Raw genomic sequence first — 27,566 nt, forward strand, 5'->3', positions numbered from 1 at the left:
GCTTAAAAACTTTCCCTTGATTGGACGACTTTCAAAAGCAATGGGTCTTTCATGTTGCATTAGAATAGCACCAATTCCATTTCCTGAAGCATCACATTCCACAATAAAGGTTTTTGTGAAGTTCGGTGTAGCTAAGACCGGTGCTTGGCACATTGCCTCTTTAAGATGTTCAAAGGCCTTTGTTGCTTCCGGAGTCCATGAAAATGCATCTTTCTTCAATAATGTTGTTAGAGGTGCTGCTATTCTCCCATAATTCTTAACAAACTTGCGATAATACCCTGTCAACCCGAGAAATCCTCGCAGATGCTTTATGGATGTGGGGATTTTCCATTCCTTAATGGCTTTAATTTTGCTAGGGTCTACCTTAACTCCTTCATGAGATACAATATGACCCAAATATTCCACCTCCTGGACTCCAAACAAACATTTGGATCTTTTTGCATATAATTGTTTCTCCTTCAATAGTTGTAGCACCTTGTCAACATGTTCAACATGATCCTTCCAAGACTTGTTGTATATTAGTATATCATCAAAAAATACTAACACAAATTTTCTAAGGAATGGTTTGAAAATTGAATTCATCAAACCTTGAAATGTTGAAGGTGCATTGGTAAGGCCAAAAGGCATGACCAAAAAGTCATAATGACCCTCATGAGTTCTAAATGCTGTTTTCAAAATGTCTTCAATCTTCATTCTTATTTGATGATATCCTGAGTGAAGATCCAACTTGGTGAAGTAAATTGATCCATGCAATTCATCCAGTAATTCATCAATGACAGGAATGGGGAACTTATCTTTAATAGTGAGCTTGTTGAGCTCCCTATAATCCGGACACATGCGCCATGATCCATCCTTCTTGTGCACCAATACTACTAGAGCAGAGAAAGAACTTTGACTCGGTTGAATTATACCAGCCTCTACCATTTCTGCAACCATACCTTCAATTCCACTATTTTGGACATAGGGATATCTGTACGGCCTGATGTTTGGAGGAATACTTCCTGGAATCAGATGAATAGCATGATCATGATCACGCCTAGGTGGGAGACCTTTGGGAGTCTCAAATACCTTGGAATGATTGTCCAGGACTTTTTGGAGATCTGGAGAAATAGATGATTCCGATGTGGAAACATCTAGCGAGCATAATTGTGCAATTACACCTCTTTTCTCCTTTTTTAGAAGCTTTGTCATACTATTAGAGCTGACTATCTTTCCTGGTTTCCCTACAATACCCCTTAATTCAACTTCCTTTCCTTCCGTATAAAATTTGATGAAAATTTCTTGAAAATTAAAAGCTATTGTACCCAGGGATTGTAGCCATTGGACTCCTAGTACAACATCAGCACCTCCCATTGGAATGGAAAGCATTGGGCTAGTCAATACATATTCTCCCGTGGATAGCTTGATATTATGGCACTTTCCAGAGCAATTTATTGTTCCTCCATTTGCAATCATCACTTGACACTCTGGTGCTGGATATAGGAAGCAATTCAATTATTTTACTACCTTACAATAAATAAAATTGTGGGTGCTTCCTGAATCAATCAACACTATTACCTTTTTCTTCTTGATTTGTCCTTCTATCTTGACAGTTTGAGGAGTGGTAATTCCCGCCAATGCATTACAAGATATGGTTGGATTTATTTGTTCTTCATCTAGGCTTTGTTCCTGGAGTATATCCTCTTCTTTTGACCTTTCTTGCTCCTTTTCGTCTTCCTCTTCACAATCTATGTTGAATAATTTCTTCTCAGCACACTTATGACCTTTAGTGTATTTGCTATCACAACTGTAACAAAACCCTTTTGCTCTTTTTTCTTCCAATTGTTGTGGTGTCAACCTTATAGGTTGTGGAAGACTAGGGGCAACAACACTTCCATCTTTATAGTTGTGAGTGGTATGCTTCCTGGTTGCCATAATTTTGCTTTCCATTTTTCTTGCTAACGTGAATGCCTTCTCTAATGAATCAGGTTCCCAAAGGCGAACATCATGTTGGATATTATCCTTTAAAGACCCTATGAACACATCAATCCTATGCTCCTCTGGAATATCTTTTACCCTTATGTTCAATTTTTGGAACTCCTCAATGTGCTCCATTATTGAACCCTTTTGTTTGAGACTTATCAATTGGCTAAAAAAAGTGTTGCTTTTTGTATCCTCATAATATGCTATCAATTCTTCCGTAAAAATTGCCCAAGTGATAAATGGTTTATGAGAGCAAAGCCATTGATACCATACAAACTGATTTGGTTCCAAATATAAATTTTCCATACGTACCTTTTGTGTGTTTTGCACATTATTGAGATCGAAGAATTGCTCCATCTGTAATATCCATGTGGCAGGATCCTTGCCATCAAACTTCCTCATATCGATTTTTGGAATATGGTGAGTCTTCGGTTCAACATTAGCATCCATGGAATCATGATTAACATTTCTTTTATTCTCATCATGAGTTTCCTTTCGTACCCCTTCACCCTTAGGGACCATTTCTTGTAGCAACTTATTCATATTTATCTTCAATTTGTCCATGTCTGTCTTCAAATCTATCTTCAAATCATCCATCTTAGCTTCCACGTCAATCATCTTAGCTTCTATGCCTTTCTTTAAACAGTCCATCTTAGCTTCTACACCTTTTTTTAAACCATCCATCTTAGCTTCTACATCTTTCTTTAAACCATCCATCTTAGATTCTGTTCCTTTTTGTGCAAGGGACAGTTGTTGCACTTGGTCTTGTAATTTTGATATATCATGTTGCATTTCTTCCTCTTCTTCATGAGTCATGCTAGAGCTTTCAGGTTCCTTACTAGGTGTTTGCATTTTCTTTCCTCGAGGCATCAGTTACCAATAATAATGCTCTACTATGCCCTTTGAATTCCTTCAAAATAAATTTTCAAACCAAGCTTAAGCAAAAATTTAAGAAAATCTACACACCTTTTTTCACTTTGTAGGAGCTCGATATTGCCTCTGATGTATCTCTGTACTTTCCAATCATCTAGTTCTGAATTTGTGAGTTGTAGTAGCCCTCTATGTCCTCTTTCCAATGCCACAAGTCTGACCCAAATTGGATTCTCCAAGGAAGAGTTATGTGAAATCTCCCACAGTGACTTGCTTATAGACTAGTTCAGTAGAGCGAACTTGTATGACGTGCCACGAGTCATTGTTTCGACCTTTGGATCTAAAACATGCATAAAAGAAACTATAGTCCATCATATTTCTGTACCTTCTTACAAAATTTCAATCCGATCCCCAGAGAGAAAGTTATGACGATTTTCCCCAGGTCACCTGTTTTTAATGTAATTCGGGATTCTGCAAAAATACCAACTTCCTCAGATCATATCTCCGCAAATATCGCGCGAAAAGCTCTGAAATTCGGACCCAAGGTTCAGCATGATTTCTTCTCAAATGGGTTTTTTTTGTGACTTCTGAAACATCACAGAAAAAAAGTTATAGCGAAGATGCCACGATGACCTGTTTGGAGCAGCGAAACCCTAGAATCCAAAGCTCTGATACCAAATGTTATGAAACCAGCTCAAGAAAAGATAGAAAAGATAGATCAACGCCTTAGAATTCAGCCTCTTCGAGGGGGCAACCTCCTTTACATTACATAAATGAACAATTCTTGGATGATTCAAATGACAAAACCTCCTTTCTATATATAGGAGTCTAAGGAGTCAGAATATAATCCAGCCGACCTAACAATAATAATATAAAGCCACAAAAATAACAATAGAGGGATTCTATGGGGCACAGTAATAACAATATGGGGGCAATAGGGGCACAACAATATTAATAAGGGGTATAACTACAATAGTAATGGGGTAATCACTAGTATTATAGGGACCCAACAAACTCTTCTTCAGATTTTTGCTTTATAATCTCAGTAGTTTGTGGATGCCTTGAAGGTGGCAGTTTTAGTTGTTTCCTTAGGGTGACAATATCTTCATATTTCTTTTTGATCAAGGCTTATGTAGCCTTAACATCTTTGGGATCATGGCCCAATCCAATAATTATTTCTTCTAAGGTCTTTATTCTGTTATCTTAGGCCTGAGATAAGGCCTTCTCCAAGTGTAGTTGAGCAGTAGTGTTATCCAAAGAATTTTGCAACCTTTGGGCCATCATTGCCTTACCAGTCAAGGTTGAATAAATCATTTCTCCAGTTTGTTTATGCAACTCAATCTGATCCAAAGGATGAATATCCTTTGCCATAACTTCAAAATTTATTCTGAGATAATCTGCTGCTGATTTAGGCTACTGCACCTTTGGCTTGAAATAGCTCATTATCATCTTGCCTTCTTTGATGTCATAGGCTGACATCAATCTCTGTTGATTTGTGGGAGCCATCTTCAAATATTGGTTATAAACCTGAAGCCTCAATGGATCATTCCTAGCCTTTATTTCTGTAAATGTTTTCTTGATATCTGAGGCATCTGTCCCTTGTGTCCTGAAAGAAGATATCTCTACACTCTGTTGTCTTTCTAGCTCCTGTCTTTGTGAGCTAGTGGATGTTCCCCCTACTGGAAAAGTTTGTTGGCTGTCCAATATTTCTTCCCTCTGACTATCTGTAGTTTCCTCAGTAAACTCTTCCTCTGAAAGGGGATTTAGTCTTTGTCTTTTTGTTCCAAGCTATCCTGAAGGTTCACTGGCAGGGGTAGTTGTTTCCCTGTCTCTCGTTTTGTTTCTTTCCTCATTTAGAGGAGTTTGCAGAACTGGAGGCTCTGCCATATTGATCTGAGTGGGAGGAGTATGTATTTGAGCCTGTTCTTTGGAAGTTTTAGGATGCTTAGACATTGTATTCTATTCTGTGGTCAGAATGCTAGTTTCTAATTCCTTTCCTTTTAATGTTCCTGTGACTGGTGTGCTTGTTTCCTGTGAAGGTTGCTGAGAGGTTCCAACACTGGAGGCACCAAATCCTGATCTTTGAAATAACTCAAATGGTACCTGCCCAAAAGAATCCAGGTCAAGATTTTTCTCTAGATCTCTCATAACATTCTCAATATTGACCTGTTCACTATCATGTTCTACTAGGGTTCCTTCCCTCCATTCATCCATATTTGCAAATTGTTCAATCTCTGAAATCCTATGGTGAATGTATGGTGACAACCTGTTTTTCATTCTCCTATCACAGATAAAACTATTAGGGTCATATGGCCTCCAACCAAAACTTGTGTGCAACTTAAGACGATCTTCTAGAATTATCTCTGCTTCTCTCCATGCTTCTCTATCATTGCAGACAAAAGGGCCGAACTAATTTTTTATTCTGAGATGAGCTTTCTTTTTGGCTTTGCAAAAATGAACCATGTTTGTATGTATCATTTGTCTAAAATACTCCAATGAAAACATTCTCATTGGAACATATTTTGGTAACTTGAAAGGGTAGAGCTCACATCCATATATCCGTATCTCTATATGGTTCTTGTATAGGTACCAATCACCTATTCTGTATTGCTTGGAGAGCTATAGGATTCTCCTGATGTCACCACTGATTCTAGGAGGGGAAACCCCTATCAATAAAGTGGTTGTAGGATGAACAAATTGGTCAATGAACTCATTGTATGAGTAAGGGGACTCATAGGATGCATGGAAGATGGGACTCCAAAAGGTAACAGACCTTGGATTGCCTTTATTGTCAATTTTCCTCACAGGGAAAGGGAAGTTCTGTGACTGATAACACGACATAAGATGATAAATGAAAGTGGTGTATTTAAAGACTCTTTCATTGTCCAGTCTCATGATTTTGTCATGAATTTTATTGGCAATATAGGAGGCATAATCATACTTAACAGCAGGGGGCTGTCCAAGAGTAAAAATTGACAACAACACTAGGATTACATCATCAACATACTCACTGGAGTTGAATCCCATGATTAAGGATATCATATCAACAATGACTTTTCCTATGTTTGTGAAGAAATTTTTCAAATAGGGAGGTGGGCCTTTAGGCTGATGTTTAGGCTCCATGAACATCTGACAGATGCGAGTCAGTTCTGACTGAGATAATTGGGTAGATTTCTCAAGTAAATATCCCATAGAAAGAGGAGTGAGAGCTTGTTTAGGGGAAAATTGCAACATTTAATTAATGGATGCAGTTGTTATGGGGAAAAGGACGATTTGACTTCGGGACATAACAGCTCTGAGGTTAGGGTCATAGTTTTCTTGGCATTGATGAATCAGATCAGGGAAAATATGGACTGAGGGGAGAAAATACCTGGGAAGGTTTGATTCCCATAGTCCCAGGATATCTGAGCCATTTAGGTATTGCTTTCTGGCTTGGTAAAATAATTTCAAGTGGTTTATGTCAATGGATAAGTCCCTTATCTGAAAGTCTTTATCTGCAAGAGGAAAATAGTCTAAGTCTTTATGAGGGGCATTGATGGGTGCAATGGACAAAGCCACAGGGGTTTCCATTTCTAGTTCTTGTGGATTCAGAAAGGAATTTGGGTTTTTGGTGAAAACTAGGCGAATTAACTGATCTGGGAACTTATATTGGCAAAATAAAGACTGAATTTTCAATGAATTTTTCCTTTCTCTATGGATTTTATACTGTAAAACAAAACTTGTAGGGTTTCGGCGAAAATTGGATAAATACCTGTATTTGAGGAATGAACAAAGTAATAACAGGTGCTGACGGTGACTAACAAGTTCTGGCTGCGTTGGCTGCAATTTTCTTAGCAAGGTGGTGGTTGGAAAGCTTGGAAGGTTGACTTGAACGTTGTTTGCATGGGAGCACGGGTTGCAGTACAGAATGATGAAAATGACACTTTGTTGGTTTTATTAACAAAGTCAAAGGTGGCAGGAGTTTTATTATTCGGGTGGATGACGTAAGCGGGAAAGGATGTTTTGTCGCATGTGGAGGGCGGTAAGTGGTATGGTATCGCACCGCTTTTGGAGACGGGCGAGATTTGATCGGGAGCCAGCGATTCCATAGGTTTTGCGACGCATGGCAGGGTACTGTGCAAAAACCACTTTGCGATCATGCAGTAACGCGCGGTCACAAAGTGGTGTGCAATATCACTAATGGCCGTTGGATGATGGAGGCGCGATCGGATGGTTAACGAGAGGCGCGATACGGCGGGGTTTAATGTGCGTGGGCCTGACACAATTAAAAACTATTTAATCGTATCGGGAGTGATATGATTGGTTGGGAAGGGTTTTTAATTAACCATGAGGGTTAATTAATCCCATTTTGTGCAGCGAGGGAATTAAGCTGTTAATGAATTACAAATTAATTCATTAATCCTATTTTAACATGTTTATGGTTATAATTAACTGGGGGCGGGGTATATAAAATTTGGGGATTTTATATAATTAAATAATATGGGAAAGGGTGAAATAGTGTGGGATTTATATAATACATAGGTTAATAGTTAATATGACATGAAATGTAAAAGCACTAAGTAAAACATTAGGATTGTGTATTTAACTTAGGCTTAAGTGGAAAAAGGGGTTTTTATGTGATATTGTATATTTTTCCTAAGTAAAATAGGATTTTACTTAGGAAAAGACTTATGAGAGTGAATGAATGATGATTTTTAAGTACTTAGGCTTCTAAATTATTGGGCCGAAAGTCCGGTCCCTCTAGAAGTCAGAGAAATGCTCTGAGCCCCTCTAATTTTCAAGGACCTTAGTACTTAGGTGTAATTAGTGAAATTTTTGAGGGAAAAATGAGAAGGGGAGTTAATTATTTGACCTTGTCTTGCTTGAAATGTATCAAGTGTAATGTCTGCCTTGCACTTGTGATGAAAGTGAAAATTAACACGTTTAGAGACATTATCCATCACATGTAATTCTGCAACATCATCTACCTACCCTACCTACTTTAACCTGACATTTTTTCTTCTTTATTAGGGTGCACTTGGACTAGAAAACCCTTATCACACTTTATTTTCTTTTACATGCAGAAATTTATCTAAGTCTAACCTTATTACATCCAAGGGCTTAGATTAAACTGTTGAGCTCCTTTTATTCACTCTACCTATCCACTTATCTACCAAGATTAAATAGTTTGGTTAGATCTTTATTCTCTATCTCTAAAACATAAAATTGAAGATTTGAACCAGTCAAGCTTAAGTTGTTTGACTGTTTATCAATTGTGGCATAAATTACAAGCTTCACACAATTTGTTTATTACATAAGAGTAAAAAGTAGTGGCATTTAGACTTGTACACTTTCCTTGGTCATTCTTTTGGTGGGGTTCATTTTCTTTCACTCTTTTGACCATTTTATTCTTTTCACCCTTTGATTTTTCTTTTAGGGTATACCCTCTTTACATTTTTTTAAATTTTTTGATTTCTTAACAATATGGAAAACCTTTGCAACAAGTAAAGGTATGAACATATTACATAGCCCATCAAGTCAATCATGAAATATGACACCTATTGGTATAGGAGCATAACATAGCCCACGCAGTTAACTGGGGGTTAGAGGGGGGACGGAGCACTCCCTTTGTTGCGCCATTGTGTAACAGCAGAGGGGGTCACAGGTGGTTTTAGGTGTACCCGTAACCCCACTTTATGGGGTTCGAGGCAGCGCCCCGGAAAATTTTGGTTTTGGACCCTATGTTAGGTTAAGCGGACCCACCTATGGTTTTGTGCATGATTTTTGCACATGTTTTTTGGACGCGATGGTTTTCAGTCCATGGTATTGGATGCTTCGGCATGTATAAATATGTATTGTAACATTGAAAGGAACATAATGAAAAATCAAGCTGGTAGTCCCAGTTTTTGAATCCAGTGGAAAATGTCTGTGTATATGTGTTTTATGTGTTATACTCTCGCATTGTTTATTTTATGTGTTTTAGAATTCATATGCAGGTAATTTCTGTACGGGGTTGAAACCTACATTTGGTATCAGAGTTGTTTTGGCTTCAAGGGGATGCCTTTGTTGCTGAGGGGTTTCACTCGGGCCTGTGGTAGACCCTATTCAGTGGAAGATCTGCGAGATCGATTTTGGTGGTGAAAGAAGATGGTGAGCAGTGGAAAGATAGAGATCGAGAAATTTAATGGTTAGAGTTTTGAGTTGTGGAAACTCAAGATGGAAGATCTGTTGGTGGATAAAGATCAGTGGATCGCAGTAGATCCGGGTACTAAACCAACGGGAGTGTCCAATGAAGAATGGAAGAAGTTGGATCGAAAGGCAAAGAGCACAGTACAATTATGTGTCTCGGATTCAGTATTGTTGAATGTATCAGCGAAAGCTACAGCAAAGGCTTTGTGGGACAAGTTAAGGACTTTGTACCAATCTAAGTCTCTGGTAAATCAACTGCTCCTGCGGAAAAAGCTATATAACCTGAGGATGAAAGATGGAGACTTAGTGACAGAGCATCTGAACGCATTTAATACTATGGTAAATCAGTTAGCATCTGTTGATATTAAAATTCTAGATGAAGATAAGTGCATCAGTTTGTTGTGTTCTCTACTAGATTAATGGGATAGTCTGGTTATTGCAATAGGAAGCAATGCAACTGCCTTACGGTTTGATGAAATAGTCTCAGCCTTGCTGACGGAGGAGATGAGACAGAAAAATATGGAGAGCCAAAATGGTGATGCCTTATCTGTAAGAGGACGGTCCCAAAACAGAAACAAAAATAAGTCATTGAGTGGGAGATCTAAATCTCGAGGAAAACCTGTAAAGGTAGTGTGCTGGAAATGTGGAAAGGAAGGCCACTTCAAAAGGGACTGTAAATCTAAAGCTCCTGACAAAGGAAAAGGATCTGATGAGGCTCCTTCTACAGAGGCGAAAACCATCTCAGATGAAGGTGGGGATGTGTATTTGGCTTCTTCAAGTACACATGTAGATTATGAGGCATGGTTGATTGACTCAGGTGCATCCTTGCACTTTACTCCCCATAGAGAATGGTTCTGCAAGTATGAGAAATATGATGGTGGTGATGTCTTCTGGGGGATGACAGGAAGGCTAAAATCGTTGGTCACAGAAAGGTAAAGTTGAAGTTGCAAGGTGTAAGAGTTAGAACACTTCCAGGTGTTCTACATATTCCTGCATTGGCCAGAAATTTAATTTCTGTAAGCAAGATGGAAGATGCAGGTGTAAAAACAGTGTTCAAGAAAGATACCTGCAAGATGGTTCGGGGAGCACTGGTATTGATGCGGGGAGTTTGGATTGGAACTCTGTATAAGCTACAAGGTAGCACAGTTTTTGATGGGTGCAATATTTCTGTGGTTCCTAAAAGTGGAGCAGAAAATCTAGTGGTATCTAGAGATAAGACCATGTTGTGGCATCAAAGGCTTACACATATTGGAGAGAAAGGCCTTCGAATACTTCATGGTAAAGGTATGGTAGAAGGTATGAGTAATAGCTCTCTAGATTTTGATTTTTGTGAAAATTGTGTATATGGGAAGCAGAATCGGGTGAGTTTCCCCTCTGGTGGTAAGAGGGCAAAACAGATATTAGAGCTTGTGCACAGTGATATGTTTGGACCTGTGAAGGTTCATCACTGGGTAAGTCTGTGTACTATGTATCATTTATAGATGATTTCTGAAGGAATACGTGGATATATTTCCTTAAGAAGAAATCTGAAGTCTTTGACAGGTTTAAAGAATTTAAGGCTCTCGTGGAAAATCAGACAGAGAAGAAAATAAAGGTGTTGAGGACAGATAATGGTGGAGAGTTTTACAGCAAGGAATTTGAAGAATTTTGTAAGAAGTGTGGTATAGCATGGCAGAAGACTACTCCATATCCACCTCAGCAAAATGGAGTTGCAGAAAGAATGAACAAGATGTTGATGGAAAGGGCAAGAAGCATGCTTAGTGGTGCCGGGTTAGGACAGGAATTTTGGGCAAAGGCAGTAGATATTGTATGTTACCTGATCAATAGGTCACCTTCATCAGCATTGGAGGATAAGACTCCACAAGAGGTATGGACTGGTAAGAAACCCTCTCTTTCACATCTGAGGGTATTTGGATGTGATGCATATGTACATGTTCCAAAGGAGAAACGAACCAAGTTGGATAGTAAATCTGAAAAGTGCATCTTTACTGGGTATAAGGATGGTTTAAAGGGTTATAAACTTTGGAACCTAGTAATAAGGAAGGTTGTGTACAGCCGAGATGTGGTATTCAGAGAGGTGAAAGATGTTATTAAGCGTGACGTCCAACCAAAGGAACCTGTGAGAAGATCAATTCGAGAAAGGAGGCAGCCAGAAAGGTATAGTACATCTGCTTTCTGTTTAAATTTTTCTTTGTCTGTTACTGATGATGATCCCAGAACTGTGAAGGAATCAATGGATTCAGAGGATGGAAAACTCTGGAAAGAGGCCATGGTTGTTGAAATGGCATCTTTGCACAAAAATGAGGCTTGGGATCTGGTGGAGTTGCTGGCTGGAAGGAAACCCATTGGTAGCAAATGGGTGTTCAAAAATAAGACAAATCCAGAAGGAAAAGTGGAGAAATACAAAGCTCGGTTGGTAGCAAAAGGTTATTCCCAGATGACAGGAATTGATTTTGGTGATATTTTTTCTCCTGTTGCCAAGGTAACTTCTATTAGATTACTTTTATCTGTTGCTGCTACTTTTGATTTTGAGGTAGAATAGATAGATGTGAATACAGCATTTCTTCACGGGGATCTGGAAGAGGAGATCTACATGAAGCAACCTGAAGGCTTTGCAGTGAAGGGTAAGAAAGAACTAGCATGCAAGTTAAAGAAGTCTTTATATGGGTTAGAACAGTCACCAAGGATGTGCTATCAGAAATTTGATACATTTATATGGGGACTTGGCTTCACCAATAGCAAAGCAAATCACTATGTGTATTTTAAATTAATTGGTGACCGTGTTATTTATCTGGTCTTGTATGTGGATGATATGTTGCTGGTTGGAAATGACAAAGAAATTATCTAGGATTTGAAGACCCAATTGTCCTCCAAATTCGACATGAAAGATCTTGGTGCTGCAAACTATATTTTGGGCATTGAAATTAAAAGAGATCAGGAAAAGAGGAAGCTCTGGTTAAACCAAAGGAAGTATGTCGAGACAATACTATAGAAGTTTAATATGCAGGATAGTAAACCGGTGAAGGTTCCTATTCCTGTAGGTGTGAGGTTATCTGCTGAACAATGTCCCAAGACACAAGAAGAGGAATAGGACATGTCCCGTGTTCCATATGCAAGTGCAATTGGTAGCTTGATATATGCAATGGTATGTACTAGACCGGACATTGCACATGCAGTGGGAGTATTGAGCAAGTTTATGTCAAAACCAGGGAGGTAGAATTGGAAAGCAATGAAGCGGGTTTTTAGGTATTTGCGTGGCACTAGTTGTTAGCCTCCTGTTGCAACAGAGTATCATTTTTTATGATTGACATTTTTACATGCCAAATATGTCATACTTTGCAGGCTGCAGTGTTCCATATTTCCACGAGGTACCATGAAGTATGCTTAGTCCAAATGCATTGCTGTATTCAAATTTTTGATGAGTTGTTCCAGTTTCGAAGAATTTTCATTTAAGGGAGGTCCAAACAGTTTAATCTTGGTCTCCCTAGGTTTCAATTTTCTGTTTTAGAATATAGAGAATGATATCTATCCAAACAGTTTAATCTTGGCAGATCTGTAGATAGGTAGAGAATCAAAGGGACCCAACTATTTAATCTGGGCCCTGGCAGAAATAAGTGTAGATTTAGATAGGAAAAATTCAAAAGAAAAATTGTTAATTTGGGTTTGCAAGTCTAAGTGCACCCAATTCAAAAGAAGAAAAAACATTAGGAGAGTAGGCTGGGTAGGTAGCTGTGTGGTTGCAGAATAATAATTTATGATCAATTTCGTGTTACAAAGTGTTTTATCTTTACAGATCACAGTGTAGGCAGTTTTCATGCAAAGGAGCTCAAAGGTGGACATAACTAACTCCCCCTTCTTCTAATTCCCCAAGTCACTTACTAACTTCCCAAAGAGGTCAAGATCTGCTTGATTCCTCTTAGTTTCATCATCCTCCATATCAGTTGCCTTGGTGAAGATCTGCTTCACTCAAGGATTTTATTTTTTTTCAAACTCTTTTCCCCAAAATTAGCCTAAGGTCCCTGACCCTGGCGGCTGCTTATCATCTTCATATTAACTACTAACAGTATTATATAACTCCCTATCAGTTTTCCCCTTTCCCCTACTAAAACTTTGTATATAAAATTCCCCTATGTAAATATCCCCCCCTGGCAATATAGCCATATTCCTTCTAAGTCAGGGAAAGAACAGCCCATTTGGGGCTGCTTTTAGCCCATCCGTGTCCAAGCAGGGATTAATCTGACACCTGGCCAGATTAATAACCTCTCCCCTAGCCCTAAACCTTCAAAAAAAACCCTCTTTCCGCCCCTAAACCAAAGTTCTATGCATAAATCTCTAAACCCGCGCACAAAAAACCATGATTTACCCCTTATCCCTAAGCCCCAACTGTAAATACATTAACCACGCTCATTTTAAACCCATAAAACCCCTTTCCCTAAGTCTAAACCCCCGCGCGCATTATTAAAAATGGGATATTCCCTGTATATTCCCCCGCCCTAACCCTCAGTCCCTTTGTCTGCCCCGCCAGCCGTTAGATCTGGCCCATCCCAGATCTACGGTGGGCGGGCCTTTTCGCGCGCCAACTACCCGAGCTTCAGCGTCCGGGAGTTCGGCGGTTTTTCCACCGTACTCCCGCCACACGTCAAGCTCTGGGGTGTGGCGGAGCCCCTCCCCCCCAAAACCGCCCAGGCACTAAGGCAGTGCGCCCAAAACCGCTTACCGCTCTCCCCTGTGACGTAAGCCCCATGTCATCCGCCTGCGTCACCCCCCCGGCCCAGTCACCGCGACACGTCGTCCAGCCACATGGCCTCCTGCCACCGTACCCTGCCACTGTACATGCCACGTCACCGTCCGTACATGATGACATCATCCCGCCATGTCATCCCACCGTACAACGTCACGTCATGCTGACGTCATCATCACTTTTTGGCGCGAAGGAGCAAAAATCGCACTTCGGAGCCCCGAAATCAGTTTCTGAGGCAGTTTTTGATGAGCGATTTGCGCCTATCGCTCATCGCTAGATTTTTTGGGCCAGAATGGGGAATCTTCAGGGAATATTTTCATTCTGCAGCCCCCAGGAAGCCCGAAAGGCACCGAACCATTTTTCGTCGCGAAGCTTGTCGAGAGGAGCAGAAAACGGTTTTGAAGGAAACAGAGGCCGAACAACGGCCATTAATTTGTGATTAGACCCACCAGCACGTCAGAACAGCATCGGTTTATTGCCAAAGAGTATCAGAGGAAGATGAAGAGCCAAAGAGTATCAGCTAAAGATTTTTTTTTAGGGGCTCGAAGCATCTGAACATTGATGAGCCCCCCAGAAAGTCAAATCAAGAGGCGTAAGCCCATCCTTGCCCTCAAATCACAGTTAAAGCTTTAAATGCAGACAGACAGCAGAGATGCAGAAACCCATACACATTTATTTCAGAAAACACTGCAGCAAGCCACCAAGGACAACATCATTTACTCATTTTTGATACGGCGGCCCTGAGCATAGCCCGAGATTTTTTTGCATTTATTTCTGGATAGGATTAGGTTAAGTAATCATCTTTCTTTCAGACCTGTTTAGGTCAAGTTGTAATAAAAGTAGTTATAGAGAGTTTTTCCCTATATATACCACCCTCTACATTGTTACAAGGGTTGGTTGATTGAGAATTTTCACCAGAGACTCGCATTGTGTACCTGAGTTTTTTCTATAATCAAAGATTGTCGAAAGCTTGGAGAGCAAACTGACTGTTGTAAATGAATGTTTTTGGAGATATGAAGATGGAATTCTTGTGCGGCAGCCTGAAGCAATAAGTGCATCTTACCTCTGTTTAATGTTTACCACTATCTAAATAGCAGAAAGAAAGAATAGCTTAGAATTTGTTTAAATACACTCTATGCTCAATTTCTGTTATTTCTTTATATTTTTCTCTGATTGAATTGGTTATGAATATGAATTCCTCCTGGCTCATGTTTACCCCGACTCATTTGTGTTGGCCAATTATCTAGGGATTCTTCACTGCCCCTAGGTAGAGCTCTGTTACCTCCATCTGTTAAACTGATTGAGAGATCCTTAACTGCCTCTCATTACTTAACATTCTTTCCATCATTTAAACCTGAAATATTGTTTAATGTGCAACTATCTTGCTCCATTTTCCCTCTCTTGTGACCAACAAAATGCACTAGCAGTTCTCCTCCTTGACTCCACGCCCAATGGTTTGAAACATCCAGACTATACCTTGCCTCTCTGTCTGAAAACATCAATTTTCCCACCAAAAACAAAACAAAACCCTCTGAACTCAAAACCTAGCCTAAAATCCCTTTCAACAAAGCTAAATCTAAAAGAGAGAGCCCTCTCTGATTGCAGGTTGGCTAGAACCTGCAGTCCAAAGTTGGTCTGTGGTTACCTCGGCCGTATCCTTTTCCGAAGCTTAAGGACAACCTGAGTGATAACATAATGGCGACTCCACTGGGGACCTTCCTCAGATAGTTTCACGAAGAAGGTAAGAAAGCTCCGCTGAGACCATAAATCAAACTTTCCAACTGCTGTTTATCTCTTAAAACTACAGATGAAGCCTGAATGTCAGCCAGGAAGCCTTTGAAACTGTTTTTTGCTTTGCATTAACAGGAGTGAATAAATGCTGCTTCAGTCAATCTTCATGCTAGTTTTAAGTTACAAACAAGTTGTCCCATATTTTAATTAGTCCCTTGTTGATTACAAAAACATTCCCAGGAAAAATACCCAAAAAACAATTCGGAAACTGGCTCCTAAGAAAAATCCACGATATACAAGGTCAAATCCAGATCCCAACCCTCCAGCTGTTTTTGAAAACCCTAACATAATCTCGAAAATCCTTAGGAAACAAGAAAGACAGGAAAATTTTGCTGATTTGAGCCCTGAAACAGCTTACCCTAGCAGTATTCCGACTCCTGTCAAGGTTTTGTTCCGGTCAACCCCTATTTCCCTTAGTTCATCATCTACATCTCGTAGTACTCCTTCCACACCTTCATTCACCGTACATACTAACACTACTGTTGTTTCCAGCGTTCCAGTTACTCCTGTGATCCCCGTTACTCCAGTTGTTCCACTTATCCCCGTTGTTCCACTTATACCTGCCAATATGGCTAATAGATATGCACCCCTGCAATTACCTGCTAATGCTGGGGCTTTACCTCAAGAGTACCAATCTAAAATCACATATTTTGACAGCACCGGTCCTTTCACAGCCCTTCAGCACACCAAAAATATGCAAGACTATTTTGAAAACTACGAAATAGATGATGATAGTGTAAGAATGAGAATTTTTGTTCAGAGTTTAACAGGTGATGTAAGAACTTGGTTCAGATCACTTGCTGCAAATTCCATAACTACCCCAGATGAGCTTTACCAATCCTTTACCAACAGATGGGAGAAAAAGAAAGACCCCTTGCACATACTAGCTGAATATGATACGATCAAACGAGGTCCTCAAGAGACTGTCTTGGAGTACTGTGCAAGATTCAATAATGTATATAATGCAATACCACAGAACCTAAGGCCTCCACCTGACCTTGCCTTGTACAGATTTCCCGATGGATTCGACCCGGATATGGCATACCAGTTAAAAGAAAGAGCTCCTCAAACCCTTACGGACATGTAAAATGTTGCTGTTAGCGTGGAAGCCAATTTAATTGGCAAAAGAAATAGAGCTAGAATGGAAAGAAGAACCACCATTAAGGAAGAACCCTCAGCTTTTGATCAAAAGCATGATGCTATCATCAGTGGCCTACAAAGGCTGGGAGAAAGAGTAGAAAATGTTGAGAGAAAAGCATCATGGGAAGGACAACAGTCTAATACCATAAGGAACCCAAATTTTAGAAAAAAGCAGAACATAAATGCTGGTAGGCCTAACCAAGGCCACGATATAAGACCCCCTTTCCAAGATAATTATGTCGAAGGATCTACTTCTAGTGAACCCATAGAGGACACTCACATGAACTTAATGGATCTAAAGGGTGAGCACCAAACTGTCCTGTCCCAAGAAGACCAAAATGAACCTGATTACAATCAGCTTCAGACTAGGTCTGGCAAGTCTTTTGATTTTAAACAAGGTTATGATACCGCTGTGTATGAAGTACACAAACAATATAAGCTGAGAACTAGGACCATTGACATTTCTGAACCTAGTAAAACAAAGGATAGCAAACAACTCAACAAGATCAAAGGCAAGACTGTCATAATAGAACCAACTGATATACCTATTCCAAACCCGCATCAAGTGACTGTAGAAGACATAACAGAAATACAGCCTTCCAAAAATCAGCCTTTGCCACCTTCTTCCTTGAAAGAAAGCTCGAACAGGGTCCCAAAAAACTTTCCTGAAGTTGAAAAACCGCAAGCAAAAACTTCCCATAACGCTGATAAACAAGACCAAAACGCAGACACTTCAAATGAAACAGAAAAAACTCCCATTATCAACACCAAGACTCCACTGGAAAAGCCATTTAACTTAGAGACAGAAATAGCTAAGTTAAAAATATCCATTCCCCTCTCAGAACTTGCCAAACACGATGTATATAGGCAGCAAATTCAAAGATCACTTCAAATTCCAAAGGTTAAGGATGATGTAAATGTTTTAGACGACACCCCATAGCTGCTATTTGGCCCAAAAGTTAATGGAAAATCAACACATGGACCTGTCCCACCCTTTTATGTCAGTTTGCATATACATGACAAAGTTTTGCACAACGCTATGTTTGACTCAGGGGCATCGCACAATCTTATGCCCAAAGCAGTTATGGAAAAACTGAATCTTGATGTTACAAGACCTTACAAAGATTTATACTCATTTGACTCAAGTCAAGTGAAATGTCTAGGCCTCATCAAAGACTTGTGTGTCTCCTTAGTCCAATATCCCAACAAGACCATCCTCATGGATGTAGTGGTTGCTGACATTCCACCAAAGTACGGTATGCTCCTGTCAAGATCATGGGGAGCAAAGCTCCAAGGATCCCTTCAATTAGACCTTTCCTATGCCACCATTTCAGTCTTTGGGCAACCAAAGAGACTGTATAGAGAAACGCTCATGAAATATGTGGTAAGTAGTGAGAGCAAGCCTGAAAATTTTCCCATTTATTCAATCCACTCTGATATGGATTCCTTTATTTTCTTTAATGACGATACAAATTCTCCAATTGATAATGAGCCCTTTACTCTAGATCAACAAGCACACATCAACGAAGAATCAGTTGCACACACTGACGAAACTGTCACAGCAGTTGATGCAACCAACCTACCAAAAGAAGTTCCCCAAACAGAAATTTTAAATCTGCCCAATCCTAAAACAACTCAATCTCTTGATACTGACCATAAGCAAGAAATCACATGGTATTTAGAGTTTGATGGCTCTGTCAACAAGTTAGGAGCAGGGGCATGTGTATGGATTCACAACACATATAACAACCATGCAGAAGGCCATGCCTACAGACTGAACTTCAAATGCACAAATAACATGGCAAAGTATGAGGCTCTGCTTTTAGGTCTTAAACTCCTCAAAGCTCTAGGAGTTGCAAAAGTGTCTATTTTAGGAGACTTTGATTTAATCATACAACAGATGAAAGGCAATTTTGTAACCAATGACAACAGAATGAGAGCCTATAGGACTGCTGCTACTAATATACTCCAGGCATTCACTGAATTCAAGCTTGACAAGATTTCCAGAAATCACAACATTCATGCACACAGCCTAGCCACTTTTGCTAGTACATGTAGGCTTCCTTTTGACCCAAACCATCACTTCACAGCTGAAATAAAACACAGGCCCGCAGTCCCAAATAATGTTAAAGACTGGCAAGTATTCGAAAATGATGCCCAGATTAACAATTTCCTCACCCTTGAGCATGAGTTTTCGAATATTAACATCGACATGGATGCTATGAAAGATCCAGAACAACAAACAAATGAAAATCAAAAAACTCTAACCGCTGCAACAGCCAGAAAAATCCTAAAACCAACTATTTTTGACAAAGAAAACATAGAACAACTGAAACAAATACACTTGGAGGATATAGCCAAAACAGAGGCAAACATCATTGACTTAAAGGATAACTTTCTGCCCGCTGGCCTAACCCCATTAGAAGATATGTTTGATGCTAATGACGTGCCCAGAAAGCCAAAATTGCAGCCTATAAACACTGATATAGAGGAACATAACATTGGGACAGCAGAAAGGCTGAAAATGATCAAACTGTCCAAAAATTTGCCACCTGATCAAAAGCCCAAGTACATTGACCTATTCAAAGAGTTCCAAGATGTATTTGCTTGGAGCTATGAGGATCTGAAATCCTATGACACCTCGGTGATCCAACACACCATTCCTTTAAAACCAAACCAGAAACCCTTCAAGCAGAAACTTAGAAGAATTAACCCTATGCTTCTTCCCCCGATTGAGAAGGAAGTAAAGAGGATGTTTGACGCAGGCATAATAGCACCCATCAGATTTTCTGAATGGGTGTCTAATCTTGTTCCTACCAGAAAAAAGACAGGCGCAATCAGACTTTGTGTAGATCTCAGAAATTTAAATCAAGTCTCCCTAAAAGACCATTACCCTTTGCCCAAAATAGACCACATCTTGCAGAGAGTAGTGGGGTCATCTAGAATCTCCTTACTAGATGGTTTTTCAGGTTTCACCCAAATACTTGTTCACCCGGACGACCAAGACAAAATAGCCTTCACTACACCGTGGGGAACATTCAAGTATGTAAAGATGCCATTTGGTCTTAAAAACGCTGGTGCTACCTTTCAACGTGCAATGGATATTGCTTTCGCCAAAGAAATACATGACTTCCTAGTTGTCTACCTTGATGACTTAACCCCATTTTCCAAATCTGATGAAGAACACCTCAAGCATCTTAGGCAAATTTTCATGACATGTAGGAAATATGGCATTTCTTTGAACCCCAAGAAGTCTCTGTTTGGCCTCGAAGAAGGCAAATTACTGGGCCACATCATATCAAAGGATGGGATCAGAATTGATCCCGAAAGAATACAAGCCATCCTCCAAATCCCATTTCCAAGAAACATTAAAGAGCTACAAGCATTCCTTGGGAAAATCAACTTCTTGAGAATATTTATTCCAAATCTAGCTGAGCTGATAAGATTGTTAAGCAACATGTTAAAGAAGGATGCCAAGGTAAAATGGTCTCTTGAAACCAAGCAAGCATTTGAGAGTATCAAATCAGCCTTAACACAAACCCCTGTCCTAACTAGCCCACAGTTTGACAAAGATTTTATCATATTTTCGTTTGCATCTGATCACACTATAGCCGCTGTCCTTTTGCAAAAGAATGAACAGGGAGCTGAAAAACCAATCGCTTTTTTCAGCCGAGCTCTGAGAGACGCCCCTTTGAAATACCCAATCATGGAAAAACAGGCCTACGCACTGGTTAAGGCCATCAAGGATTTCAGAGTGTACATTTTATATTCACACGTAATTGCCTATGTCCCACATGCTGCTGTAAAGGACATATTGACTCAAGAAGGATTAGAAGGCAAAAGAGGCAAGTGGATTGCAAACATCCTTGAATATGACATAGAAATAAAACCAACCAAGCTGATAAAGGGATAAGGTTTAGCTAAACTGATGTTCGAAACAAATTTTCAAGCCTTAGAGATTAACCAGCTGGACAATGAACAGGAGTTGGCGACTCCACAGATCAGTGAAATTTTTTTACAATCCCCATGGTACGCTGATATATGCTTTGTATTGTTAAACCTATGTGCTCCCCCAGGATTGTCCAGAACCAAGAAAAGATTTTTGAAAATGAAGGCTTTAAAGTTTTGTGTTATAGCTGGTGCATTATTTTGGAGAAATCATGAAGGTATATTGCTTAATTGTTTAACCATGAATGAAACTAACAATTTCATGAAAGAATTCCATGCAGGTGACTGTGGAGGACATCTATATTGGAAGTCCACTGCTGATAAAATTTTAAGGGCTGGTTTTTGTTGGCCCTCTCTTTTTGCAGATGTAAAGAAGTTTGCCATGTCATGTCACAAATGCCAAATTTTTGAGGGCAAGAGAAAGCTGTTACCCCTGCCCCTTAAACCCATCTCAACCGAACAACCTTTTCAACAATGGGGTCTTGACTTCATTGGAGAAATCCATCCTTCTTCCTCAGGCCAGCACAAATGGATCCTAACAGCCACCGACTATTTCACTAAGTGGGTTGAAGCCATTCCCTGTAGACAAGCCAATGACACCATCATTATCCAATTCCTTGAGTGCAACATCCTTTCTAGATTTGGTTGCCCTGAGAAAATCATCACTGACAATGCCACTGCCTTTAAGTCCAAAAAGATGATCAATTTTTGCCACAGATTTCATATTACCTTGGGCCACTCCACAGCCTATTACCCTCAAGGTAATGGCTTGGCCGAATCATCTAAAAAAAGCCTCATCAACATCATAAAGAAAGTGCTGGAGGAAAACAAGAAGAACTGGCACAAAAAACTGGTAAATGCCCTATGGGCAGACAGACTTTCAAGAAAAAGATCAATTGGGATGAGCCCTTATGAGCTAGTATATGGCATGGAGGCTAGATTTCCTTCATCCCTGGGCATTCCTACTATCAAGTTGTTACAAGAGATTCAGGCTGAACCGAATGACATTCAAAGAAGAATCAATCAGACCATCCATCTACAACAAACCAGAGAACAAGTTTATGACAGAGCTCAAATTGTGCAAGAAAAGCTCAAAAAGATGTTTGATAAGAGAGCTAAGGCTAAGGATTTCAATGTTGGTGACAAAGTTTTAAGATGGGACTCAAGAAGGGAAGACAAGGGCAAACATGCCAAGTTTGATTTTCTATGGAGAGGTCCATTGGTTATTTCTGTTGTTCAGGGAAATAACACTTATTTTCTCAGATCTGTGGAGGATTGTTCTGCTGAAGAAGGCCCTATCAATGGCCGTATGCTGAAGCATTACCATGACCCCTTTTAAAGGGACACAATGCAGTTTTGTATATATCTTTGCACAGCCTTAGTTGTATATATCAGCATTTTGTTTTCATTTTCATAAGCAAGCCGATTGTTTAAAGAACAACAGTGAATTCTGTGAAGACGTAGCTGATGCAAGTGCCCCAGTTCTGAAAACTTTGTCTTTGCACCAAGGCACAAAATAGCAAAAGGAAAACTGTCACATTACAAGCAATTCATGGTAAAAAAGAACTATCCGCAATCAAAGGCATGTTCCAGCAACATTGTACATAATTATCAAGCATGCAGAAGAAAGCAGGCGATGCTGTACAGTTCACAATAATTCAGTTGAGGAGGAGGTTGTTCATAGTTCAAAGTTTATATTTTCAGCAGCCAGAACAAAGAAATGTTTCCAGTCTACAGCAACAAATAGAAAATCAAGGCAGTCTGACCTGTTGTTCTTCACTTTTCACAAGGAAAAGCCATCCCCAAGTGGAGCCACTGTTAGCCTCATGTTGCAACAGGGTATCATTTTTCATGATTGACATTTTTACATGCCAAATATGTCATACTTTGCAGGCTGCAGTGTTCCATATTTCCACGAGGTACCATGAAGTATGCTTAGTCCAAATGCATTGCTGTATTTAAATTTTTGATGAGTTGTTCCAGTTTCGAAGAATTTTCATTTAAGGGAGGTCCAAACAGTTTAATCTTGGTCTCCCTAGGTTTCAATTTCCTGTTTTAGAATATAGAGAATGATATCTGTCCAAACAGTTTAATCTTGGCAGATCTGTAGATAGGTAGAGAATCAAAGGGACCCAACTGTTTAATCTGGGCCCTAGCAGAAATAAGTGTAGATTTAGATAGGAAAAATTCAAAAGAAAAATTGTTAATTTGGGTTTGCAAGTCTAAGTGCACCCAATTCAAAAGAAGAAAAAATGTTAGGAGAGTAGGCTGGGTAGGTAGCTGTGTGGTTGCAGAATAATAATTTATGATCAATTTTGTGTTACAAAGTGCTTTATCTTTACAGATCATAGTGCAAGCAGTTTTCATGCAAAGGAGCTCAAAGGTGGACATAACTAACTCCCCCTTCTTCTAATTCCCCAAGTCACTTACTAACTTCCCAAAGAGGTCAAGATCTGCTTGATTCCTCTTAGTTTCATCATCCTCCATATCAGTTGCCTTGGTGAAGATCTGCTTCACTCAAGGATTTTATTTCTTTTCAAACTCTTTTCCCCAAAATTAGCCTAAGGTCCCTGACCTTGGCGCCTGCTTATCATCTTCATATTAACTACTAACAGTATTATATAACTCCCTATCAGTTTTCCCCTTTCCCCTACTAAAACTTTGTATATAAAATTCCCCTATGTAAATATCCCCCCCTGGAAATATAGCCATATTCCTTCTAAGTCAGGGAAAGAACAACCCATTTGGGGCTGCTTTTAGCCCATCCGTGTCCAAGCAGGGATTAATCTGACACCTGGCCAGATTAATAACCTCTCCCCTAGCCCTAAACCTTCAAAAAAAACCCTCTTTCCGCCCCTAAACCAAAGTTCTGTGCATAAATCTTTAAACCCGTGCACAAAAAACCATGATTTACCCCTTATCCCTAAGCCCCAACTGTAAATACATTAACCGCGCTCATTTTAAACCCATAAAACCCCTTTCCCTAAGTCTAAACCCCCGCGCGCATTATTAAAAACGGGATATTCCCTGTATATTCCCCCGCCCTAACCCTCCGTCTCTTTGTCCGCCCCGCCAGCCGTTAGATCTGGCCCGTCCCAGATCTACGGTGGGCGGGCCTTTTCGCGTGCCAACTGCCCGAGCTTTAGCGTCCGGGAGTTCGGCGGTTTTGCCGCCGTACTCCCGCCACGCGTCAAGCTCTGGGGTGTGGCGGAGCCCCTCCCCCCAAAACCGCCCAGGCACTAAGGCGGTGCGCCCAAAACCGCTTACCGCCCTCCCCTGTGACGTAAGCCCCACGTCACCTGCCTGCGTCACCCCCCCGGCCCAGTCACCGCGACACGTCGTCCAGCCACGTGGCCTCCTGCCACCGTACCTTGCCACTGTACATGCCACGTCACCATCCGTACATGATGACATCATCCCACCACGTCATCCCGCTGTACAACGTCACGTCATGCTGACGTCATCATCACTTTTTGGCGCGAAGGAGCAAAAATCGCACTTAAGAGCCCCGGAATCAGTTTCTGAGGCAGTTTTTGATGAGCGATTTGCGCCTATCGCTCATCGCTAGATTTTTTGGGCCAGAATGGGGAATCTTTTCATTCTGTAGCCCCCAGGAGGCCCGAAAGGCGCCGAATGAACCATTTTTCTTCGCGAAGCTTGCCGAGAGGAGTAGAAAACGGTTTTGAAAGAAACAGAGGCCGAACATCGGCCATTAATTTGTGATTAGACCCACCAGCACGTCAGAACAACATCGGTTTATTTCCAAAGAGTATCAGAGGAAGATGAAGAGCCAAAGAGTATCAGCCAAAGATTTTTTTAGGGGCTCGAAGCATCTGAACATTGATGAGCCCCCCAGAAAGTCAAATCAAGAGGCGTAAGCCCATCCTTGCCCTCAAATCACAGTTAAAGCTTTAAATGCAGACAGACAGCAGAGATGCAGAAACCCATACACATTTATTTCAGAAAACACTGCAGCAAGCCACCAAGGACAACATCATTTACTCATTTTTGATACGGCGGCCTTGAGCACAGCCCGAGATATTTTTTGCATTTATTTCTGGATAGGATTAGGTTAAGTAATCATCTTTCTTTCAGACCTGTTTAGGTCAAGTTGTAATAAAAGCAGTTATAGAGAGTTTTTCCCTATATATACCGCCCTCTACATTGTTACAAGGGTTGGTTGATTGAGAATTTTCACCAGAGACTCGCATTGTATACCTGAGTTTTTTCTATAATCAAAGATTGCCGAAAGCTTGGAGAGCAAACTGACTGTTGTAAATGAATGTTTTTGGAGATATGAAGATGGAATTCTTGTGCTGCAGCCTGAAGCAATAAGTGCATCTTACCTCTGTTTAATGTTTACCACTATCTAAATAGCAGAAAGAAAGAATAGCTTAGAATTTGTTTAAATACACTTTATGCTCAATTTCTGTTATTTCTTTATGTTTTCCTCTGATTGAATTGGTTATGAATATGAATTCCTCCTGGCTCATGTTTACCCCGATTCATTTGTGTTGGCCAATTATCTAGGGATTCTTCACTGCCTCTAGGTAGAGCTCTGTTACCTCCATCTGTTAAACTGATTGAGAGATCCTTAACTGCCTCTCATTACTTAACATTCTTTCCATCATTTAAACCTGAAATATTGTTTAATGTGCAGCTATCTTGCTCCATTTTCCCTCTCTTATGACCAAAGAAATGCACTAGCAGTTCTCCTCCTCGACTCCACACCCAATGGTTTGAAACATCCAGACTATACCTTGCCTCTCTGTCTAAAAACATCAATTTTCCCACCAAAAACAAAACAAAACCCTCTGAACTCAAAACCTAGCCTAAAATCCCTTTCAACAAAGCTAAATCTAAAAGAGAGAGCCCTCTCTAATTGCAGGTTGGCTAGAACCTGCAGTCCAAAGTTGGTCTATGGTTACCTCGGCCGTATCCTTTTCCGGAGCTTAAGGACAACCTGAGTGATAACACTAGTGATTATGGTTTGTGATACCATGGAAGACCAGGATTGGACAAAGTGTTGGATATTCGTGGCTTTGTTGATGCAGACTGGGCTAGAGATCTGGATCAAAGAATATCTACAAGTGGGTATGTGTTTAACCTATTTGGAGGTGCAGTCAGTTGGATGAGTAAGAAATAATATATAGTGGCACTATCAACTACAGAGGCAGAATACATGGCAGCCATTCATGCAAGCAAGGAAGTAGTTTGGTTGCAGAGATTGTGTTCAAGTATGGGGTTAATGTAGGAAGCTATAAGGATAGACTGTGACAGCCAAAGTGAAATTTTCTTGGCAACAACCCCGCATATCATTCAAAGACAAAGCACATTGATGTTCAGTATCACTTTGTGAGGGATATGATAGAAGACAAAAAGGTGCTGCTGGTAAAGGAGGACACTTTGAAGAATACTATAAATCCATTGACAAAATATATGAGCTCTGAGAAGTTCTCTTGGTGTAGAGAGACAATGGGTGTTTCAGGGCTAAAAAAATGACTAAGCTCTCTTGTGGCCCTCTGTGGAAAGAAAACAACAAGTGGGAGATTGTTGGGTTGTGTTATATTCTTTGCACGACTAGCCCACGTAGTTAACCGGGGGGTTAGAGGGGGGGCGGATCACCCCATTCGTTGCATCGATTGTGTAGCGGGGGGGGGGGGGGGGGTTACAGGGGGTTTGATGTGTACTAGTAACCCCACTTTACGGGGTCCGGGACAGCACCCCAAATTTTTTTTGTTTTGGACCCTATGTTAGGTTGGGCAGACCCACCTATGGTTTTGTGCATGATTTTCGCACATGTTTTTTGGACGCGATAGTTTTCGGTCCATGGTATTGGATGCTTCAGCATGTATAAATATGTATTACAACATTAAAAGGAACATAATGAAAAATCAAGCTGGTAGTCCCGGTTTTGGGATCCAGGGGAAAATCTCTGTGTATATGTGTTTTATGTGTTATGCTCTCGCATTGTTTATTTTATGTGTTTTAGAATTCATATGCAGGTAATTTCTATACGGGTTTAAAACCTACATATTTTCTATGTTTTAGAATTTGTATGCAGGTAATTTCTGTACGAGGTTAAAACCTACAGGTGGTAGCTCCCCTGCATGGGATTCAATTCCGTGTCCTAAAAAAATATGGGCTATTTTTTGCATTCATTTTTGGTGGTTTTGGTCCACAGTTTTGCTACAAGTGGTTTTGTGGAACATGATGGTTTTTCCCATGGTTTTGTAGTTTCATTTAAGGAACTATGATTGGATTGGAGGTTCATGTATGCCACATGATATATATGGTATTGTAATACTGTACATAAAATATAATGAAAAAGAATCTTGTTCGTTTTCTCAGGTTTAGGTTTCTAAGATAAAATATTTATGTAATTTTGTGTGTTTTCCATTGTATATTTTCTTGTTTATTAAGAATATATTTGTAGCAATTAATTATACAGTGTTAAAGCTTACAAAAACTCCAGAGTAGTATATAACTTGGGGATATGGAAGAAGAATTGTCTTAGGAGCTTCCTTGTCACTAGGACTTGGAGCTGGTTAAGGAGTTTGTTTCTTGCGTTCTAGATGTGGGACATACACAAGGTCGGAAAAAAAATTCCTCCATACTATCAACCTATATTCACAAACCAAGTCACTCCTAGGAAAGGTCCTGCTTGAATGCAGCAATGTAAATGATGAGATATTACTTATGTTTGATGGAATCCAAATGTAGTTGAAGGGTATTGATCATCAACTTTCCCACATGAAGCAATTTTCTCTCCTAGTCCAACTCTCAAGACCATTAATAAAGACATGGTGGCACTAATTGAGGTGGAAACCTCACTTTCAACTTAGTTTCTTTATGTTAAGATTTTATTGTCTTTTTTGGGTCTATGTAAGCTTGTTTTAGTGGAAAATTTTGAACATATGAAAATCCAACTAGGAAGTAGTAAGGC

General features: G+C 40.1%; 1 protein-coding gene across 2 annotated transcripts in view; it reads right to left on the reverse strand.

The window, feature by feature from the left end:
• LOC149228007 (agamous-like MADS-box protein AGL11) overlaps window positions 1-27,566 on the reverse strand; it is a 598,309-nt gene that overhangs the window by 146,617 nt on the left and 424,126 nt on the right. The gene's annotated exons all lie outside the window — the stretch shown is intronic.

The sequence above is a fragment of the Pinus tabuliformis genome, chromosome J, assembly GCF_031772625.1.
Source record: "Pinus tabuliformis cultivar Carrire ecotype Pingquan chromosome J, CPIR1, whole genome shotgun sequence".
NCBI lineage: Eukaryota > Viridiplantae > Streptophyta > Pinopsida > Pinales > Pinaceae > Pinus > Pinus tabuliformis.